Source organism: Ranitomeya variabilis, chromosome 2, assembly GCF_051348905.1.
Source record: "Ranitomeya variabilis isolate aRanVar5 chromosome 2, aRanVar5.hap1, whole genome shotgun sequence".
Lineage (NCBI taxonomy): Eukaryota > Metazoa > Chordata > Amphibia > Anura > Dendrobatidae > Ranitomeya > Ranitomeya variabilis.
In genome coordinates this window covers 165,373,147-165,394,471 of record NC_135233.1, presented here as the reverse complement: position 1 = coordinate 165,394,471, position 21,325 = coordinate 165,373,147, and the positions used below count along the sequence as shown (strand labels likewise).

Below are 21,325 nucleotides of genomic sequence, written 5' to 3'. Positions count from 1 at the left end.
CCATTAGCCACTACAGAGCCATAAGGAGGCTGCACATAATAAGTATATCTAATAATGGCCCTCTATGCCCAATAAGTGGAGACACCATCAGGGGGCACAAAAATAGTCTCTACAAACTAAACAAAAAAAGGGTGCAGAGTGTATTACCTCCAGTGGGTGATGGTGCCAGCCCCAACGCATGTTTCGGCATCCGCCTTCATCCGGGGGTGGCATCACACCAACAACAGCAGGGTTTTTTAAAATCCACAAGGACCAATCAATAAATGGATAGCAAAAAAACAGTTTAACAACAACATCTCTGAATGGTTCAATATGCATAGGTGTGTCCAGAACTACAATACATATCCAAATGACAGGGATGTATCAGAAAAAACACATAACACAAGAGGGCCAATTATATGATAGGAGGCGTTACTCATAAAGAGTGTGTTGTCCAATAGAGTGTCTAGTTACACATATTGGGGTGTTACCGCCACACCTACTGAAAACCCCTCTTCCTTAAACAAAATAGCCCCTCCTAATAAACACAGTCTTTGTCTTAACTCCTAAACCTATATGATGTTCATGCTGTGCCTCACTATGTTGGCGCATACCGCCCTGATAGGCGACGGGGAGAGCATGGCAGCCGTGTGACAGGAGCGGCGCCTCGGCCGCGAGTCAGACCACGCCCATGTATGACTTGAATAAGGGCTGATGTTGTGAAATTGGATTCTGGGCTCCCCCGGTGGCCACTTGTGGAATTGAACTTGTGTGCATCATCCCCTCTGTTCACCTGCTCCTATCAGGATGTGGGAGTCGCTATATAACCTTGCTCCTCTGTCAGTTTCTTGCCGGTCAACAATGTAATCAGAAGCCTTCTGTGCTTGTTCCTGCTACTAGACAACTCCCAGCTAAGTTGGACTTTTGTCCTTGTGTGTTTTTGCATTTTGTTCCTGTTCACAGCTGCTGTTTCGTTACTGTGTCTGGAAAGCTCTTGTGATCGGAAATTGCCACTCTGGTGTTATGAGTTAATGCTAGAGTCTTAAAGGAATTTCTGGATGGTGTTTTGATAGGGTTTTCTGCTGACCATGAAAGTGTCCTTTCTGTCTTCCTGCTATCTAGAAAGCGGACCTCGATTTTGCTAAACCTATTTTCATACTACGTTTGTCATTTCATCTAAAATCACCGCCAATATATGTGGGGGCCTCTGTCTGCCTTTTGGGAAAATTTCTCTAGAGGTGAGCCAGGACTGTCTTTTCCTCTGCTAGGATTAGGTAGTTCTCCGGCTGGCGCTGGGCATCTAGGGTTAAAAAACGTAGGCATGCTACCCGGCCACTTCTAGTTGTGCGGCAGGTTTAGTTCATGGTCAGTATAGTTTCCATCTTCCAAGAGCTAGTTCTCATATATGCTGGGCTATGTTCTCTCGCCATTGAGAATCATGACAGTTTGACCGGCCCAAAAAAGGGTTAAATTACTGGCTGAGAAAGGAGAGAAAAAAGAAGTCTGCTACAATTTTTTTTTTTTTTTTTTTTCCTCTAGTTCTGAGTGTGCTCTTAATTGAATCACTTGCTAGTCTGCCTATACTGCAGCCTTCCTCTCTTTCTCTCCTTCTAATCCTTGAATGGCTCTGTGTTCACCTGTTTCAAATGGATCTTCAGAGTGTAGCTACAGGTTTGAATAATCTCGCCACAAAGGTACAAAATTTGCAAGATTTTGTTGTTCATGCACCTATGTCTGAGCCTAGAATTCCTTTGCCTGAATTCTTCTCGGGGAATAGATCTCACTTTCAAAATTTTAAAAATAATTGCAAATTGTTTTTGTCCCTGAAGTCTCGCTCTGCCGGAGACCCTGCACAGCAGGTCAGGATTGTAATTTCCTTGCTCCGGGGCGACCCTCAAGACTGGGCTTTTGCATTGGCACCAGGGGATCCTGCGTTGCTCAATGTGGATGCGTTTTTTCTGGCCTTGGGGTTGCTTTATGAGGAACCTCATTTAGAGCTTCAGGCGGAAAAGGCCTTGATGTCCTTGTCTCAGGGGCAAGATGAAGCTGAAATATACTGCCAAAAATTCCGCAAATGGTCTGTGCTTACTCAGTGGAATGAGTGCGCCCTGGCGGCGATTTTCAGAGAAGGTCTCTCTGATGCCATTAAGGATGTTATGGTGGGGTTCCCTGTGCCTGCGAGTCTGAATGAGTCCATGACGATGGCTATTCAGATCGATAGGCGTCTGCGGGAGCGCAAACCTGTGCACCATTTGGCGGTTTCTACTGAGAAAACGCCAGAAAATATGCAATGTGATAGAATTCTGTCCAGAAGCGAGCGGCAGAATTTTAGACGAAAAAATGGGTTGTGCTTCTATTGTGGTGATTCAACTCATGTTATATCAGCATGCTTTAAGCGTACTAAGAAGCCTGACAAGTCTGTTTCAATTAGCACTTTACAGTCTAAGTTTATTCTATCTGTGACCCTGATTTGTTCTTTGTCATCTATTACCGCGGACGCCTATGTCGACTCTGGCGCTGCTTTGAGTCTTATGGATTGGTCCTTTGCCAAACGCTGTGGGTATGATTTGGAGCCACTGGAGGCTCCGATACCTCTGAAAGGGATTGACTCCACCCCATTGGCTAGTAATAAACCACAATACTGGACACAAGTGACTATGCGTGTTAATCCGGATCACCAGGAGGTTATTCGCTTTCTGGTGCTGTATAATCTACATGATGTTTTGGTGCTGGGATTGCCATGGCTGCAATCTCATAACCCAGTCCTCGACTGGAGAGCTATGTCTGTGTTAAGCTGGGGATGTAAAGGAACTCATGGGGACGTACCTTTGGTTTCCATTTCATCATCTATTCCCTCTGAGATTCCTGAATTCTTGTCTGACTTTCGTGACGTTTTTGAAGAACCCAAGGTTGGTTCACTACCTCCGCACCGGGAGTGCGATTGTGCCATAGACTTGATTCCGGGTAGTAAATACCCTAAGGGTCGTTTATTTAATCTGTCTGTGCCTGAACACGCTGCTATGCGAGAATATATAAAGGAGTCCTTGGAAAAGGGACATATTCGTCCTTCGTCATCTCCCTTAGGAGCCGGTTTTTTCTTTGTGTCTAAGAAAGACGGCTCTTTGAGGCCGTGTATTGATTATCGACTTTTGAATAAAATCACGGTTAAATATCAATATCCGTTACCACTGCTTACTGATTTGTTTGCTCGTATAAAGGGGGCCAAGTGGTTCTCTAAGATTGATCTCCGTGGGGCGTATAATTTGGTGCGAATCAAGCAGGGGGATGAGTGGAAAACCGCATTTAATACGCTCGAGGGCCATTTTGAGTATTTGGTGATGCCTTTTGGTCTTTCAAATGCCCCTTCAGTCTTCCAGTCCTTTATGCATGACATTTTCCGCGATTATTTGGATAAATTTATGATTGTGTATCTGGATGATATTCTGATTTTTTCGGATGACTGGGACTCTCATGTCCAGCAGGTCAGGAGGGTTTTTCAGGTTTTGCGGTCTAATTCCTTGTGTGTGAAGGGTTCTAAGTGTGTTTTTGGGGTTCAAAAGATTTCTTTCTTGGGATACATTTTTTCCCCCTCTTCCATCGAGATGGATCCTGTCAAGGTTCAGGCTATTGGTGATTGGACGCAACCCTCTTCTCTTAAGAGTCTTCAGAAATTTTTGGGCTTTGCTAACTTTTATCGTCGATTTATTGCTGGTTTTTCTGATGTTGTAAAACCATTGACTGATTTGACTAAGAAGGGTGCTGATGTTGCTGATTGGTCCCCTGATGCTGTGGAGGCCTTTCGGGAGCTCAAGCGCCGCTTTTCTTCCGCCCCAGTGTTGCGTCAGCCTGATGTTGCTCTTCCTTTTCAGGTTGAGGTCGACGCTTCTGAAATCGGAGCTGGGGCGGTGTTGTCGCAGAGAAGTTCCGACTGCTCCGTGATGAGACCTTGTGCTTTTTTTTCCCGTAAATTTTCGCCCGCCGAGCGGAATTATGATATTGGGAATCGGGAGCTTTTGGCCATGAAGTGGGCTTTTGAGGAGTGGCGTCACTGGCTTGAGGGGGCCAGACATCAGGTGGTGGTATTGACTGACCACAAAAATTTAATTTACCTTGAGTCAGCCAGGCGCCTGAATCCTAGACAGGCGCGCTGGTCGTTGTTTTTCTCTCGGTTTAATTTTGTGGTGTCGTACCTACCGGGTTCTAAGAATGTTAAGGCGGATGCCCTTTCTAGGAGTTTTGAGCCTGACTCCCCTGGTAATTCTGAGCCCACAGGTATCCTTAAAGATGGAGTGATATTGTCTGCCGTTTCTCCAGACCTGCGGCGGGCCTTGCAGGAGTTTCAGGCGGATAGACCTGATCGTTGCCCACCTGGTAGACTGTTTGTTCTTGATGATTGGACCAGTAGAGTCATCTCTGAGGTTCATTCTTCTGCGTTGGCAGGTCATCCTGGAATCTTTGGTACCAGGGATTTGGTGGCAAGGTCCTTCTGGTGGCCTTCCCTGTCACGAGATGTGCGAGGCTTTGTGCAGTCTTGTGACGTTTGTGCTCGGGCCAAGCCTTGTTGCTCTCGGGCTAGTGGATTGTTGTTGCCCTTGCCTATCCCGAAGAGGCCTTGGACGCACATCTCGATGGATTTTATTTCGGATCTGCCTGTTTCTCAGAAGATGTCTGTCATCTGGGTGGTGTGTGACCGTTTCTCTAAGATGGTCCATCTGGTTCCCTTGCCTAAGTTGCCTTCTTCTTCCGAGTTGGTTCCTCTGTTTTTTCAAAATGTTGTTCGTTTGCATGGTATTCCTGAGAATATCGTTTCTGACATAGGGACCCAATTCGTGTCTAGATTTTGGCGGGCATTCTGTGCTAGGATGGGCATAGATTTGTCTTTTTCGTCTGCTTTCCATCCTCAGACTAATGGCCAGACCGAGCGGACTAATCAGACCTTGGAGACATATTTGAGGTGTTTTGTGTCTGCGGATCAGGATGATTGGGTTGCTTTTTTGCCTTTGGCGGAGTTCGCCCTCAATAATCGGGCCAGCTCTGCCACCTTGGTGTCCCCGTTTTTCTGTAATTTGGGGTTTCATCCTCGATTTTCCTCCGGTCAAGTGGAATCTTCGGATTGTCCTGGAGTGGATGCTGTGGTGGAGAGGTTGCATCAGATTTGGGGGCAGGTGGTGGACAATTTGAAGTTGTCCCAGGAGAAGACTCAGCTTTTTGCCAACCGCCGTCGTCGTGTTGGTCCTCGGCTTTGTGTTGGGGACTTGGTGTGGTTGTCTTCTCGTTTTGTCCCTATGAGGGTTTCTTCTCCTAAGTTTAAGCCTCGGTTCATCGGCCCGTACAAGATATTGGAGATTCTTAACCCTGTGTCCTTCCGTTTGGACCTCCCTGCATCCTTTTCGATTCATAATGTTTTTCATCGGTCATTGTTGCGCAGGTATGAGGTACCGGTTGTGCCTTCCGTTGAGCCTCCTGCTCCGGTGTTGGTTGAGGGTGAGTTGGAGTACGTTGTGGAAAAGATCTTAGACTCTCGTGTTTCCAGACGGAGACTCCAGTATCTGGTCAAATGGAAGGGATACGGTCAGGAGGATAATTCTTGGGTCACTGCCTCTGATGTTCATGCCTCCGATCTTGTCCGTGCCTTTCATAGGGCTCATCCTGATCGCCCTGGTGGTTCTGGTGAGGGTTCGGTGCCCCCTCCTTGAGGGGGGGGTACTGTTGTGAAATTGGATTCTGGGCTCCCCCGGTGGCCACTTGTGGAATTGAACTTGTGTGCATCATCCCCTCTGTTCACCTGCTCCTATCAGGATGTGGGAGTCGCTATATAACCTTGCTCCTCTGTCAGTTTCTTGCCGGTCAACAATGTAATCAGAAGCCTTCTGTGCTTGTTCCTGCTACTAGACAACTCCCAGCTAAGTTGGACTTTTGTCCTTGTGTGTTTTTGCATTTTGTTCCTGTTCACAGCTGCTGTTTCGTTACTGTGTCTGGAAAGCTCTTGTGATCGGAAATTGCCACTCTGGTGTTATGAGTTAATGCTAGAGTCTTAAAGGAATTTCTGGATGGTGTTTTGATAGGGTTTTCTGCTGACCATGAAAGTGTCCTTTCTGTCTTCCTGCTATCTAGAAAGCGGACCTCGATTTTGCTAAACCTATTTTCATACTACGTTTGTCATTTCATCTAAAATCACCGCCAATATATGTGGGGGCCTCTGTCTGCCTTTTGGGAAAATTTCTCTAGAGGTGAGCCAGGACTGTCTTTTCCTCTGCTAGGATTAGGTAGTTCTCCGGCTGGCGCTGGGCATCTAGGGTTAAAAAACGTAGGCATGCTACCCGGCCACTTCTAGTTGTGCGGCAGGTTTAGTTCATGGTCAGTATAGTTTCCATCTTCCAAGAGCTAGTTCTCATATATGCTGGGCTATGTTCTCTCGCCATTGAGAATCATGACAGGCTGAGTCACATGACCAAAGCGTCGGGCCAATAGTCACGCCCTGAGATGCCTCCCCATGCACACTGACAGGCGTGTGCGCACAATAGGCCAGCAAATAACAACAAAAGGACTACAAGTCTCATGTTGCAATCCCACAATGTAAGTAGGAACAAGGAGATGTTGTTAATATCTATACTTACGTATAATCTCAATCATGCAAATGCAGAGATGGCAAATACCAACAATATATATCTATCCCTAAAATATAATAAAAACCGGGCACATATATATAAAATTAACACCGCCATAATATATTAGAGAATGTGAGGTATTAAATTGATTTAGTATAACGTTATAGATGTCTCGACCACCATTTATGATAGAGAAAGAGTAATAATAGAGATGACAACATAATAAAAATTAAATGAAAAGCAACAAATAATCAAAAGAGACAGTCTGACCTTGAAGCAATGCTGCTCTGTAATACAGCATTTTAGCCCTTGTTCACACATTTGTGTTTAAACATCTATGTGAAAAAAATAGTACCAGTGTCAATCAGTGTTGTGCACCAGTGTGTCATCCATTTGTCCATTTTTATCATCAGTGCGTTATCCACGTGACCACTCACTTCCACTTGATTAATTATACATCCAAAGGTGGAGACATTGACACCAGGGAGCCCAGTCAGAGGTGTAACTAGAGTCTGATAGGCCCTGATGCAAGATTTGGTCTGGGCCCACCCCCCCATACTGATATAAAGAGTGGGCCATTTATATGGATACACCTAAATAAAATGGGAATGGTTGGTGATATCAATATTAGTATATGGGAGGGGGAAAACTTTTTAAGATGGATGGTGGCCATGGCGGCCATTTTGAAGTTGGCCATTTTGGATCCAACTTTATTTTTTTCAATGGGAAGGTCATGTGACGCAAACTTATTGAGAATTTCACAAGAAAAACAATGATGTGCTTGGTTTTAACGTAACTTTATTCTTTCATGAATTATTTACAAGTTTATGACCACTTAAAAAATGTGTTCAAAGTGCTGCCCATTGTGTTGGATTGTCAATACAACCCTCTTCTCCCACTCTTGACACACTGATAGCAACAACGCAGAAGAAATGCTAGCACAGGCTTCCAGTATTCGTTGTTTCAGATGCCGCTCATCCCGTATCTTCACAGCATAGACATTTGTCTTCAGATGACCCCAAAGATAAAAGTCTAAGGGGGTCAGATCGGGAGACCTTGGTGGCCATTCAACTGGCCCACGACGACCAATCCACTTTCCAGGAAACTGTTCATGTAGGAATGCTCGGACCTGACATCCATAATGTGGTGGTGCACCATCTTGTCCCTTATCCTGGTTCCCATCCTGGTATATATTTGCCTCATCCTGGGCCCCATCCTGTCATTTGTATCCGCCATTCTGGAATATATGTCCCTTATCCTGGGTCCTATCCTGGTATATATCTCCCACCCCAGACACTAGCACAGAAACGTCTTCACCCATGAGACATGACCAGGAATGACCTATCGAGCCTCAAGAACGAGGTACCATAGGTAATGGAGGTACCGACGTCATCGCTTGTGAGAGATGACAGCAAGTAACCCATGAAGTGTCGTTCACAGAACGAAGGTTGTAGGAGAGAATAGACGGACATCGTGGGAACCACAATGGATTACATCAGAGCCGCTGAGATTATTTTTTAATAATAAATGGGTAAATCAGGGAATGTGTGGGGGAGACTTTATTCAAATAAACTTTTTTTTCCTGTGCTTGTGTGTGTCTCCTTAATTATGGGGATAGTATGTGATAGACGCTTCACCATTACTAAACCCAGTGCTTGACGCTAGCTGACATTACACAGCTGACAGCAACCCCCGTTTTAAAACGCACCATGGCAATTGGGAAGTGCAAGAATCTAATGGATGCACCATTTCTGGGGCAGCTGAGGGCTGATCTTATGAGGCTGGGAAGGGTCTAATATCCATGGATCTTTCACCGCTTATTGATATCAGCCCCAGCTTTCTGCTTTCCCTTGGCTGATTATTAAAAATATGGGGGACTCAACGTCTTTTTTCCCCATTTGTTAACAAGTACAGTAAACTGCACATGCAAGGCACTGCTTCACTCCTCCACTTGAATCTCTGTCTCCTGGTTCAATATTTTATTTTTCTATCTTATTTTAAGGAATTTCCCTATCCACAATTGTCCTGCTCTTTCCCTCATTTTGCTTCCTTTTGCAGCCCCCTAGCTTTTACTACAACCATTTTACAGCACCAAAGTTCAGGTTCCCATTGGCTTCTATTGGGTTTGGGCCAAGTTCTGGTATCAAACTGAACTTCAAATAAATATTGGGTTTGGGTCAAGTTCTGGTATCAAATTGAACCTCAGACTAAAATGTGGCCGAACCAGCTGAACAAGCACTACCATGAGTCCACCCATTTCCATTTGCAGGCCAATAGTACATTTCTTGACAGTCTTCACTGGGGGCGTGCACTTTCACCCCTCACTTCCAGAAGCTTCCAATCATAGCTCAGCAACTATGTAGTCTGTCAGCCTCAGATGCTTCTGTGATTGGCAGTGTCTGAGAGAGAGTGGTGGAAGTGTATGCCCCCAGAGAAGATGATGAAGAAATGCCCAGGTGAAAAACAAGCTGAGATTTCATATACTACACTGCAAGCAACAAATGTGTATATCTCTGCCATGGAGTGGCACAAAAAGAAAATAAAAAAGAAAAAAAAAAACAGTTGAATCAAGGGAGATTAAATGGGTTTTACCACTAACAAAAGTTAGTTTTAATCAATAGATCTTAGGGGCGTGGCTGGAAGCCAGTGAATCTGGACATGTCTGTGAAAGCTCCAAGCTCCCCAGATAAAATCTGCTCAATCCATCTGCCCTAACCACTCATCCATGACTCAGAAAGCATTCAATAGTGATTTTATACGAAGAGGAGAATTTTGAGCTACCCGAGGAAACAATACACCACTAATTTCAGACAAGGTCTTCCTGCAGGCCCCAAGCCGTGGCCTTGATTTTGGGTCGGTGTTCTCCTAACCATGGGGCGGTGAGTGCCAGAAGGGAGGACTGAGCTTTGGAGAGGGGATACCCCATGGTGTGGATGTCGTCACAGGGGGAATCCATCTGTCCTGATATCCCCAGCCTGGCAGCACGGGCCCAGACGCGGCACCATGTGGGGGATTGTGTGCCTGTCTACAGACGTGCTCTGCTTACCCATGAGTGGCGCCTCTCCTCTCCGGGAGCAGGCGGCTTCGGTTCTCTTCTCCAGGAGGACCCCGTGTGCCCTGGGCTGTGACCTTTTGTTGGAGTCTGCTGGGAGAGCTGGAGGTAGAGGCCGGAAGTCCGAACCCCGTTTCAATATACATTTTACCGCCAAGCACGGCCACCTTGTAGGCACTCTGATATTTTGGAAGCAGAAGATGATGACACATGATACAGAGACAACTTTCTACACAGGGTTTCGGATCCTGCATAGCCTCATTAGAATTGCAGTGATTGGTGGATCACTCTACAAGCTTTCATCTCTGCAAATATATTGTTTTCTCAATCCTCTGCTGAAGATATGAGCCCTGATATAAAACACTATATTAAGTATACAAGCACCATCTAGTTTCCACTGTAGAAGATCGCAGACTACACTCACTTCTTGGGTGGATCAATACCCCTATACCACAACATTTGGATTATCAAACAAAGAGAAACCTAACGGTGACATTTGTGGTGCCCCAGGGTCCTGGTCTTCAGTGGTATTGCTTTCCTCCCGGGGAGAGTGATGCTACGTTTGGAGGCAAGGAAGGATAACTGCATCCAGGTACCACAAACATGCAACACTTCACACTCCAGGCCATCAGGGGGAGCTTCTGATCCTATTTACTTGGTGACTCCCCATAGATATATAACTGGTAGTCTGTAGGGAAAGTCAGTCCTTCAGGGAAGCTGTTCTTGGCAGGAGCGAATTCCTGTCAGAGGAGAGAGGAGAGGGTTCACGGAGCTGTGCATGCCCTCAGAGCTGCAGCTCCCAGAAAGAGACATTTGAAGGCCGAATTGATTGCAGCAAGCGTGCAGGAGAGGATATCAGAAGGGGACCAGCCCCGAGCAGGCTGACTCCTTCTGAGGTGCAGAGACTGGTAGCCGGAACACAAAGGTTGTAAAGACCTCTATGACTTACATCAGAGACAGGCAAGACAGCTGAACTCTACGTTACCTGTCCGACTTAACACCCAGGAGGCACGGTGACAACCTTAGAGGCTGGGGCGTGCTAGAGTTCCTATAAACCACCTAAAGTCACCAGTCATAAAGGTATGTCCTATCCAATCCAGGGGACAGAGAGAGATAACATCTGTGAGGACCTTATGAGAAGCTTAGCAGTAAGGGACTATACCACCACGACGCTGGAGGAAAGGCTTTTATTCTCCCCCTGGACAAGGGGACTCTGGACTTGCCTCCAAACCGGCCTGCCCTGTGGTCTGGTGCTCTGGACTATGGATGCTGAAGTCTTCAGTAAAGGTAAAGAGGCTGCAACCCTGTGTCCTCGTTCTTCTCTGTGCCACTCACCATACACCGGGAAGCCCTGGGGATACACTTCACCTGTGGGAAGTTATACCATCTAGCTCCCATAACATCACGCCAGCGGACCACTTAAAGCAGCGTCGATCACCCTGACCGAATACCACAGGTGGCGTCACGAACATAAACCTTATCACTTTAAAGACCTTTCCCTCACGGACGTCCCAGGGCCACGGACCGGATCAGCCACCGTGACATCCCCCTGTGAACACTGGACCCGGTACCGAGTACCCCTTGCCCTGACGGCGCGCTCCACATTCACAAAGGCCTGTTATCAATATCAATAATACAATATAACATCAGACCCAGCCTAATTACATCTAATCCAGAACTTTTCGGGAATGGTGTGACTAAGGACTAACTCTCCTGTCCTATTTCTATTGGCTAAGGACTAACTCTCCTTTCCTATTTCTATTGGCTTAGCTGGGGATGCCCGGAAAACGCAGATAACTTGACATAACATCTCCTACTCCATCTACACGTGCTGAAGAGGGGAAGAGTAACACAATAAGACAATTTTTCTTACGGGTTAATCCTCCCATGTCTAAAATGGCTCCAATTCCTAACTCATCAAGTAACTTAAAGGGATCTACCAAATATCCCAGAGACACTACCCGCAAGGCCTCTATTGACCTCCTGAAGGAGTCACCTTCTATCTCTCCCCATCTCCAGAAGACTGGTCAATTCTGCATTTCGGAGGAAGCAGAAATATCACAGCCCATTCAAATGAGTCAGTCCTCCTGTGCAGCTAATCAAGGAAACACAACATCTTCTCTCACAATGCATTCAGACTTATGTGGACTGCGGGTATTGGTACAGGCCTTGCCAATGAAGCAAGACATTGACTCTCTAGCACAGAGCATAGAGACCTCACATAAGCAGGCCACTGACTTGTTACGAGGGGAAATAAATCTACTGGCTTCTAGGACAACAGTTACGGAAGGTGCTTCAAGAAACCTTTCAGACAGGATTCAAGCTCTGGAAAATAAACATGAAATCCTCTATGCTCAAGTACAAAACATGTTCCTTCTTCTGAACGACCAAGAAAACAGGGGCAGAAAAAACAATATTCAAATTAACAGATTGCCAGAAAATGGAAGACAGAATGACCTGAAATCTTTGGTTACCATCCTATTTAACAAAATCTCATGAAGACCCCTGGATGCAACCTTTGTTATCAACAGAGTGCACAGAGTCACGAGAATGGGCACCATTAACATTAATAACCCGAGGGAAGTTTTATGCCGACTCCACTGTCTTACAGATAAAGAAGACACATGGATTGCAGACCCCATATCCATGGATGGAGGAGAGATCAAACTTTTCCCAGATGGCTCAGGTTCTACTTTCTACATTAGGCGTATGATACAACCTCTACTGGTAAAAATCTGTGAGATTGGTGCATCTTACAGATGGGGTCACCCCTTCCATCTAATTGTTAAAAAAGAGAATGCTACCTTTGCCCCCCAACGACACATAGATCTTCCTGCACTCTTTAAATTCCTGCTTCAGGAACCAATTCCAATTCCCAACTGGCTCTCATTAGAAGGATATCCCCACATCCCGCAGAGTTCAAGACAGAAAAGACATGATCGCATGCCACGAGATCCTGAGACCAATAATGATAATAATAATAATCTTTATTTTTATATAGCGCTAATGCAGTGCCCCAGAGTCCTGGTCGTTGCAGTAATGTTGTTCTCCCACCAGGGGGAGTGATGTTACGTCTGATGGTACTAAAGGAGTTCACCCTGCCAAGGACACGAAGCGAAGTATATTGTGGAGAGTGAGAAACGAGATCACAGCACAAGGAGATAACACCGGGAGGAGTTCTGCCTTAAGATCGGCAACATCCTTCTGAGGCGCGTAGCCGGTGTCCGGAACACCGAGGGGGTAATAAGCTCTACGCATTACTTTGAAACACGGCAGGACAGTTAATTCCAAGTTGGCTGCCCAACCTTTACACCTATGAAGACAACGGAGGCAAATTGTGGGAGAGGGGCGTCACTAGGGTCCCTATAAAATAGCTCCAGGCCTACCCCGTCATACGGGTCGTCCTAGCCATATCATCTGGGGGAAACAGACACAACAGTTGTGAGGACTATCCCGTGGTGCTCAGCAGGGAAGTACTACAACACACAGGCGCTAGTAGGAAGGCTACTGATTTCCACCTGCACAGGGGAGCTCTGGATGTGCCTTCGGACCGGCCGGACTTAGCCTGCCCTGTGAACGGTACTCTGGACTGTGGATGCTGAAGTCTTCAGTAAAAGGTAAAGAGACTGCAACCTTGTGTCCTCGTTATTTACTGCGACCTACCATCACCACCTACTCTACTGGGAAGCCCTGGGGACATACTTCACCTGTGGGAAGGTACATCATCTAGCTGCTATAACATCACCCCAGCGGACCCCTCAGCAGCGTCGGTCATCCTGACCGAATACCACAGGTGGCGTCACGAACACCGTACAAACTTCACATTTAATTGGACGCCCCCCAGAAGGGCCACGGACCGGGTCGGGCCACCGTGACATTCCCCAAGCACAGAAGGACCCGGTACCGAGTACCCCATTTTCTACACATGGGGGCACTCCAAATCTTGGCGTCACGAACAGGATCTACTTAAGCCTGAAGATCAGGTCATGTGTGCCTAAGAACTGCATTGGAACTGTGATTTACTTGAGACTGTGTATTGCTATTTGCCGCCAAAATTCCCGCCAAAACCACCGCCATTACAGCGCCACGAGGAGCGCAGAAGAAGAAGAAGGGTGTGGAGTTGTGGGCGTGAACGAACTGAGAAGCGCGAAGAACAACGGCCGCCCAGTCTAAATATTTCTGTACCTTGAGGACGTGTCCGTCAGCACCCGAGATCCGCCTCCTGATCCTCAATGGCGGGCGGAGATAACGAAAACGGAACCGCCCACAAAGGAGAGAGCGGGAAAAAGATCAGGAAGAAGCGAGCCACGTGGGAGACGCCATGGCCAGCCGCCCGGGACCAGAGCGTGGGGTCAGAGCAGAGGACTCCCCCAGCCACCTGGAGAGACACCGCGGCCAGGCATCATCCGTTGGCCCTGACTTCCTGCAGGCCGGCGTGGAAGAGCTCAGCGACCAACTCCTGCGGACGCAGCTGAGCACTGAGGCCGGGCGGAAGAAGGCCTTCATCGGGAGCCTCACCAGACGCCTGTCGGCAGCCTCATCTGGTCCAGAGCAAGAAAGAAGTTCCAGCGCTCCGAAGCCAGAAAGCAAGGCCCTGCCGGAAAGCGAGATGCTGAGATGCTGCAAACAGAGATGACAACGACCCAGCAGAAGGCCCTGCAACCAGCGTTCCAGACCCCAGCGGAGATGGAGCAGACCGGCACCGGAGGGACCGCATCTGAAGCAGGTATGAAGAACGACCCTGCCCTGATGACCGACACCACTCCAGCGACTGCTCCTGCCCCAGCTACTGACCCCGCTGTAGTGACCAATCTTACCGCAACCCCACACACTAACACAACTACCACTGAGACAACAGCCGCAGCCCCTGCTGTAGTGAATGCCCATACTCAAGCTACACAAACTTCCATCACTGCGCATGATATGACTATTCATGAAAGACAGACTAACGGCTTTTATTTGGCACCTGGTGTTACCCTGGATTCCACCCTTCCCAGGCCAAGAAGGGTTATGTGCCAGGTAAAGCCATGGAAGCCGTCCAAATAAACCTCGGAGAACCGAAAACTGTATATAGTTCCTTTTTACTGTTTGTTCTTCTGTTGCTGCTAAAACCTGTCCAGGGTTATTCTTCTTAAAGGGATCCCTTAGTTTACCCGGGATCCCTATTGTTTGAAGTTTTGCACAAGTTTTATTATTGTTTTACTCAAAAGAACTCCGGAATCATGAACTGCAAATGATTCATAAACTGCTGTTGTAAATAGTTTGCACCTTCTTAAAGGTGCTCTCTACTGGTTTTGCAAAGAAGAGCTTTTTGAAGAGACTGTTCCTGATTACAGTGTGAAAGTTCTTGCTTTAAAGTTGATAACTGACTTGTTGATTGTTTGCACTACCTCAGAGAAGACTTGGTTCCCTCTTAAAGGGAATGTTAGTTGTTGCATTTATAATGTTGCCTTAAATAGATAGATAGTAATAATGTTTTACATAGTAATCGTATGTAGTTAGAAAGCTAGTAATAAGAAATGTTTAATGATGTACTTAAACTGAAATGGAGGACAAGAGAAAGTTGAAAGCTGAATTTCAATAAAGTGAACCCGTAGGGGTTAGTGAGTCCTCTAGAGAGCCATAGATAGATGGTTGATAGACTTTGCACTTAAAGAAAGAAAAATGTTAAATTATTGTTACAACACTTAGTATTTAACAGATAGAATACCTGTATGGGTAATCGGTTTCATAAATAGATAATAGTTGTTTTCAATTGCTTTTGCACAATGTAAATATGTTCTTGTTTTGCAACGTTGAAGTTTTCTCATCTCCCATAAAGGAAAGCACAGTTATATTTACTTGTTTACAGCATTTCAAAAATTTTGCATGTCTTTAATAACCTGTAATTGTTGTTTTCTTTTCCCAGTCCCGGAGTACTGGATTTAACGTGGGGGAGTGCAGCGCCCCAGAGTCCTGGTCGTTGCAGTAATGTCGTTCTCCCACCAGGGGGAGTGATGTTACATCTGATGGTACTAAAGGAGTTCACCCTGCCAGGTATCACAGTCACACACTACACTTCACACTCCAGTCCACCAGGGGGAGCAAAGGTTCTATGTACTAGGCCACTCCTCACACACGGGTAAAACTGGTGGGTTGGATAGGAAGTCAGTCAAAAAGCTACCTGGGTTCGACCCAGAGAAGACCTGTCAGGCAGACAGGGGAGAAGGAGGAACATCTGAGCTGCAGACAGAGGGTCCCTGTCAGGGGTGGGATCCTGACAGAGACAGAGCACGAGATAGAACGTTACGGAGCTGTGCCTGCACCTCATTGCAGCAGCATCTTAAGAAAGGACACGAAGCGAAGTATATTGTGGAGAGTGAGAAACGAGATCACAGGACAAGGAGATAACACCGGGAGGAGTTCGGCCTTAAGATCGGCAACATCCTTCTGAGGCGCGTAGCCGGTGGCCAGAACACCGAGGGAGTAATAAGCTCTACGCATTACTTTGAAACACGGCAGGACAGTTAATTCCAAGTTGGCTGCCCAACCTTTACACCTATGAAGACAACGGAGGCAAATTGTGGGAGAGGGGCGTCACTAGGGTCCCTATAAAAGAGTTCCAGGCCTACCCCGTCATATGGGTCGTCCTAGCCATACCATCTGGGGGACGGAGAGAGAACATCAGAAACATCTACAAAAGTTGTGAGGACTATTCCGTGGTGCTCAGCAGGGAAGTACTACAACACACAGGCGCTAGTAGGAAGGCTACTGATTTCCACCTGCACAGGGCAGCTCTGGATGTGCCATCGGACCGGCCGGACTCAGCCTGCCCTGTGAACGGTACTCTGGACTGTGGACGCTGAAGTCTTCAGTAAAAGGTAAAGAGACTACAACCTTGTGTCCTCGTTATTTACTGCGACCTACCATCACCACCTACTCTACTGGGAAGCCCTGGGGACATACTTCACCTGTGGGAAGGTACACCATCTAGCTGCTATAACATCACCCCAGCGCACCCCTCAGCAGCGTCGGTCATCCTGACCGAATACCACAGGTGGTGTCACGAACACCGTACAAACTTCACCTTTAATTGGACACCCCCCAGAAGGGCCACGGACCGGGTCGGGCCACGGACCGGGTCGGGCCACGGACCGGGTCGGGCCATGGACCGGGTCGGGCCACCGTGACATTCCCCGAGCACAGAAGGACCCGGTACCGAGTACCCCATTGCCCTACACATGGGGGCGCTTCACTAACATATTAGGCAGCACTTTACAGACATTATCCCAACAGGGACTCTCACTCCTATCTACGCATCTGATGACCTCCCTCCAGTACCGATCATTATTACATCACCCACCATCTCAAGGAGACTCACCTGAAATGTTTAAGCTGTTATAACTTTGTATCCTTTTTATTTGCTCTTGCCTTTGCCTCAATACCATTTAATGTTGTTATTTAGACTGTTCTACTGAAACTTTGGTTGCCTATCGCTTAAATGAGTACTTTTTCCAAAAATGGACTTTATCAGGTAGACAGGAGCAGCAGAGGAGTCGGATGAGTGACGTGGAGGGAGGCGGAGGAGAAACATACAAGCGTTTCAAGCACAGACTTTAATATTATTAACATTACTAGGCCTTTCTGTGTTCCCTTCTCTCCTTCTAAGTATCTTCTCTTAACAGGACAATGTCAACTTACTAAGTCCATCTTTAGTTCATTAATAATATACTGCCAATGATCTCCCTAATGTAAAAAGTTATTTCTGACCTCTATCAGGATCCCATACCCTGGGAAAGGGAGATTCAGTTTTCAGCAATAATTTTTGTACTGATAAATTCAAGTACAGGTGACTGGTGCCCTTAAGGCACACTTTTGCTCCCCTAGGGGTTATTTTCCATATCCCCTTAACCTCTTAGTCCTTGGAGGCTGCCCACAAATTTCTCTTGGACAATTAGCTTTGTTCTTTCTTTTTACTATTTGTTAAGCTTTTCTTCTTTTTTCGCTTCTTTTTGTCCATTTCTCGTCTAAGTCTCCTTCCAAACCTATTGTTCCCACTTGTCTCCTCCTGCTCCTATACATATCCCATCCTATTACAGAATGACACATGAACATTGCTCAGAACTCATGGTGGGCTCCTTGAATGTTAAGGGACTACATAGCTCAGAGAAGAGATCTATTAAATCTCCTCTATAAAATGAAATGAGACATCACTTTCCTACAGGAAACGCCCAACTGCCAAAATAAAACCTATAAGCTCTCTAATTATAGATTTCCAATGGTGCGCCATAGTCCCTCTCCTGACTCCAAATCAAGAGATTCATGCATACGAATATCTCGTTCAGTACTGTGGGTGTTCAAGGATTCCTGTGCCGACAAAGAGGGATGCTTCTTAACGGTCAAAGGTCCCAAAAAGGTAACGTTTGCTTCACTGTATCTACCCAACTCAGGACAGGGCACTTTCTGCATACTTTACCAGGTGGTGACTTTTGTGGAGGGAATGCGGATACTAGGCCAAGACTTTAATATAGCCTTTGATCCCTCTATAGACAATTCTAGGGGTACATCGTCTCTTTCTCGCCCCACACATAGAAGTGAGAATCGGTTAGGAACACCAATTGATTGATTCCAGGTGATTTTTCCACCCAGTGGACAAAGATTTTTCCTTCCACTCTCTCACAATGTATATACAAGAATTGACTGTTTCATGCTTAGACACCAAGACATCTCTTTGCTACTTAGAGCAAATTAGTCCATGAGCCAAGAACCAAATTTGACGATATCGGTACCAAGCGGAGTGACTAATTCTCTTTGGTATTTTTAGGTAGATGCATGTCTGTAGTTTATTTTTTGATATGATAGCCCTTACATATACGTAGCTTATTAACCCCTTCAGCCCTAGGCCTATTTGTACCCAAGTGCCTAAGCCAATCTGACCTGTGCCACTTCATGGGCTAATAACTTTGGAACGCTTTCACCTATCCAAGCCATTCTGAGATTGTTTTCTCGTGACATATTGTACTTCACGTCAGTGCTAAATGGGAGTCAATATATTTTACCTTTCTATATAAAAAAATGCTAAATATTCGGAAATTTTGGAAAAATCGGCAATTTTTTAACTTTGAAATTCTCTGCTTTTTACAAAAATACTGATACCCCCCATAATAGTTATTAATTTACACTCCCCACATGTTTACTTCATATTGGCATCATTTTGAAAATGAAACCTTATTGTTTTACGACGTAATAGGGCTTATAGTTTTATGCGCAATTTTTCACATTTACAGCAAAACCCACTTTTCAAAGGACCAAGTCACTTCTGAAGTCACTTTAAGGGGCTTACATAACAGAAACCACCCATAAATTACCCCATTTTGCAAACTACACCCCTCAAGCTGTTCAAAACTCATTTTTAAAAACTGTTAACCCTTTAGGTGTTCCACAGGAATTTTAGCAGAATGAAGGCGAAATTTCAAAATTTCATTTTTTTTCCAGATATTACATTGTAATCCAATTTTACCTGCAACCTAGCAAGGGTTAACGGCAAACCCAAACTTGGTTACCCTAATTCTGCAGTTTATAGAAACACCCCACATGTACTCGTAAACTAAAGTATGGGCACACAGCACAGCTCAACACGGAAGGAGCGCTATGTGGTTTTTGGGTGGCGGATTCACTGGAAGAAATCTAGGGGGCCATGTCACATTTGAAGGCTGCCTGAGGTACCCCCACAGTGGAAACCCCAAAAAGTGACCCTATTTTGGAAACTACACCCCCAAGGAATCTTTTAGGGGGTATAGTGACCACTTTGACCCAACCAGTGTTTCACAGTAGTTGGAAACACTTGGTTGAGAAAATGGAAAAAGTGCATTTTTTACATGAAGGTGTCATTTTAGGCTCATTTTTTTATTTTTAAGAGGTGTACCAGCAAAAAATGCACCCCACTATTTGTTCACCAATCTCTCCCGAACACAACAACACCCGATATGTTGTCGTACACTGCAGTATTGGGGAACGGCAGGCCTCGGAAGGGAAGGAGCGCCAAATGACTTTTGGAGTGCAAATTTTACTGGAAGAAATCTAGGGGGCTATGTCACATTTGAAGACACCCTGAGGTGCCCCAACACACGCACACACACTGACACATACACGTTCTGTGCTGAACAGGACTCTCCGGTCTTCTCTGCAGAGCTCCTATCTCCCTCTGTAGAGGCTGACACCTCCCAGGCTTGTGACTGATCACATGGCCGTGACATCACCACAGGTCCTGTAGTCCTGTACTGGTCACTGGATTCTATCCTTGGCAAGGGTGTCAATGTCGAAACAGCAAGCAAAATCTCCATGAGGAAGCTACCGAGGGGTGCCCCCAGTGATAGCAGGGTGTATGCCAAAGTATGTATCTTCTGTGAGAAGTCAAGCAAGTACCTAAAAGGAAAACAAACAAGGGAGCCAATTGTCCAGTGTGTTGAGCTACGAGCAGATGAGACGATCCGCAGAGCAGCGATAAGGAAAGGCACACAGAGAATACTTGGTTTACTTAGCAGAGACCTTGTTGCTGCAGAGGGGCACTACCACAAGTCGTGCTACAAACTATTCACAAAAGATGATTCCCAAGTGGCCTGTAGGTCTAGTGCAGCTGAAAATCAGGTCGAAAGCGAGGAAGTACGCTACGAAGAGGCAGAGAAAGAGGCCCTTGAAGAACTCTTCTTGTATATAAGGACTAAATTGTTCCCAAACCCAGAAGTACTGCCTATGATAAACCTCACATCTAGGCTTGAGAGATTAATGATATCCCGTGGTATCATCCAACTGAAACCATCGACAAAGAAACATGTTCGACGAAAACTTGAAACAGAGATTGGGGAATCACTCCGCTTTCTCTCAGATGAGAAAGGTAAGCTTCTAGTCTATCCATGTAGCCTATCAATGGACGACCTTGTCCGGCAAGTACACAGCATGACAAAAGATCTGCAAGAAGCAAGAGCTGCTAACTCTGGAGATATCGTAACCAAAGCAGCAATGCAGCTAAGGAATGAGATCAAGAAGCAAGATGTGAGTCAGCCATGGCCTCCCAATACAGATCAGAATGTCGTTCCTGCATTAGTCACTCAATTCCTGCAAACCCTGCTTACAGGAGATTGTGAGTGCCAAACTACCTGTGAAAGAGCTCAACGTCTTGCCACATCCTTCGGCAGTGACTTGGTTTTTGCTGTTACCAATGGAAAGACAAAGCCACCAAAGCACGTACTGCTATCCTTTGCAGTTAAGTCTTTGACCGGCAATACAGAACTGATTCGAACTCTGAATCGTCTTGGCCACTGTGTGTCATATTCAATGGCTGAGGAGATCGATACAGCCCTTTGTATCCAGAAGTTGGAATGTTCAAAGGATGACATCCCAATGCCAGCAAGTATCTACCCAGGTGTGTTCACAACCCTGGCCTGGGATAACATTGACAGACTTGAGGAGACACTAAGTGGAGCAGGTACATCTCATAGAGTCAATGGCATTGCTGTTCAGTCCAATGTTGCATGCTCTGTGACAAAGAAAGTCCTGCCAGATGTAACCAAGTCGAAGAAAAGAAGCATAACTCTGACAGAATTAATGCTACCGATATACAATGTTGGGCAGCGGGGAGAGCCACCCAGGATTGAGACTTCGAATGTTAACACTACCAAGGAGGTCCAGGATTCAAAAACCAAAAACC

The 21,325-nt window shown here is 46.1% G+C and overlaps 1 protein-coding gene across 3 annotated transcripts in view; it reads right to left on the bottom strand.

The window, feature by feature from the left end:
• MERTK (MER proto-oncogene, tyrosine kinase) overlaps nucleotides 1–21,325 on the bottom strand; it is a 215,669-nt gene that overhangs the window by 175,709 nt on the left and 18,635 nt on the right. The gene's annotated exons all lie outside the window — the stretch shown is intronic.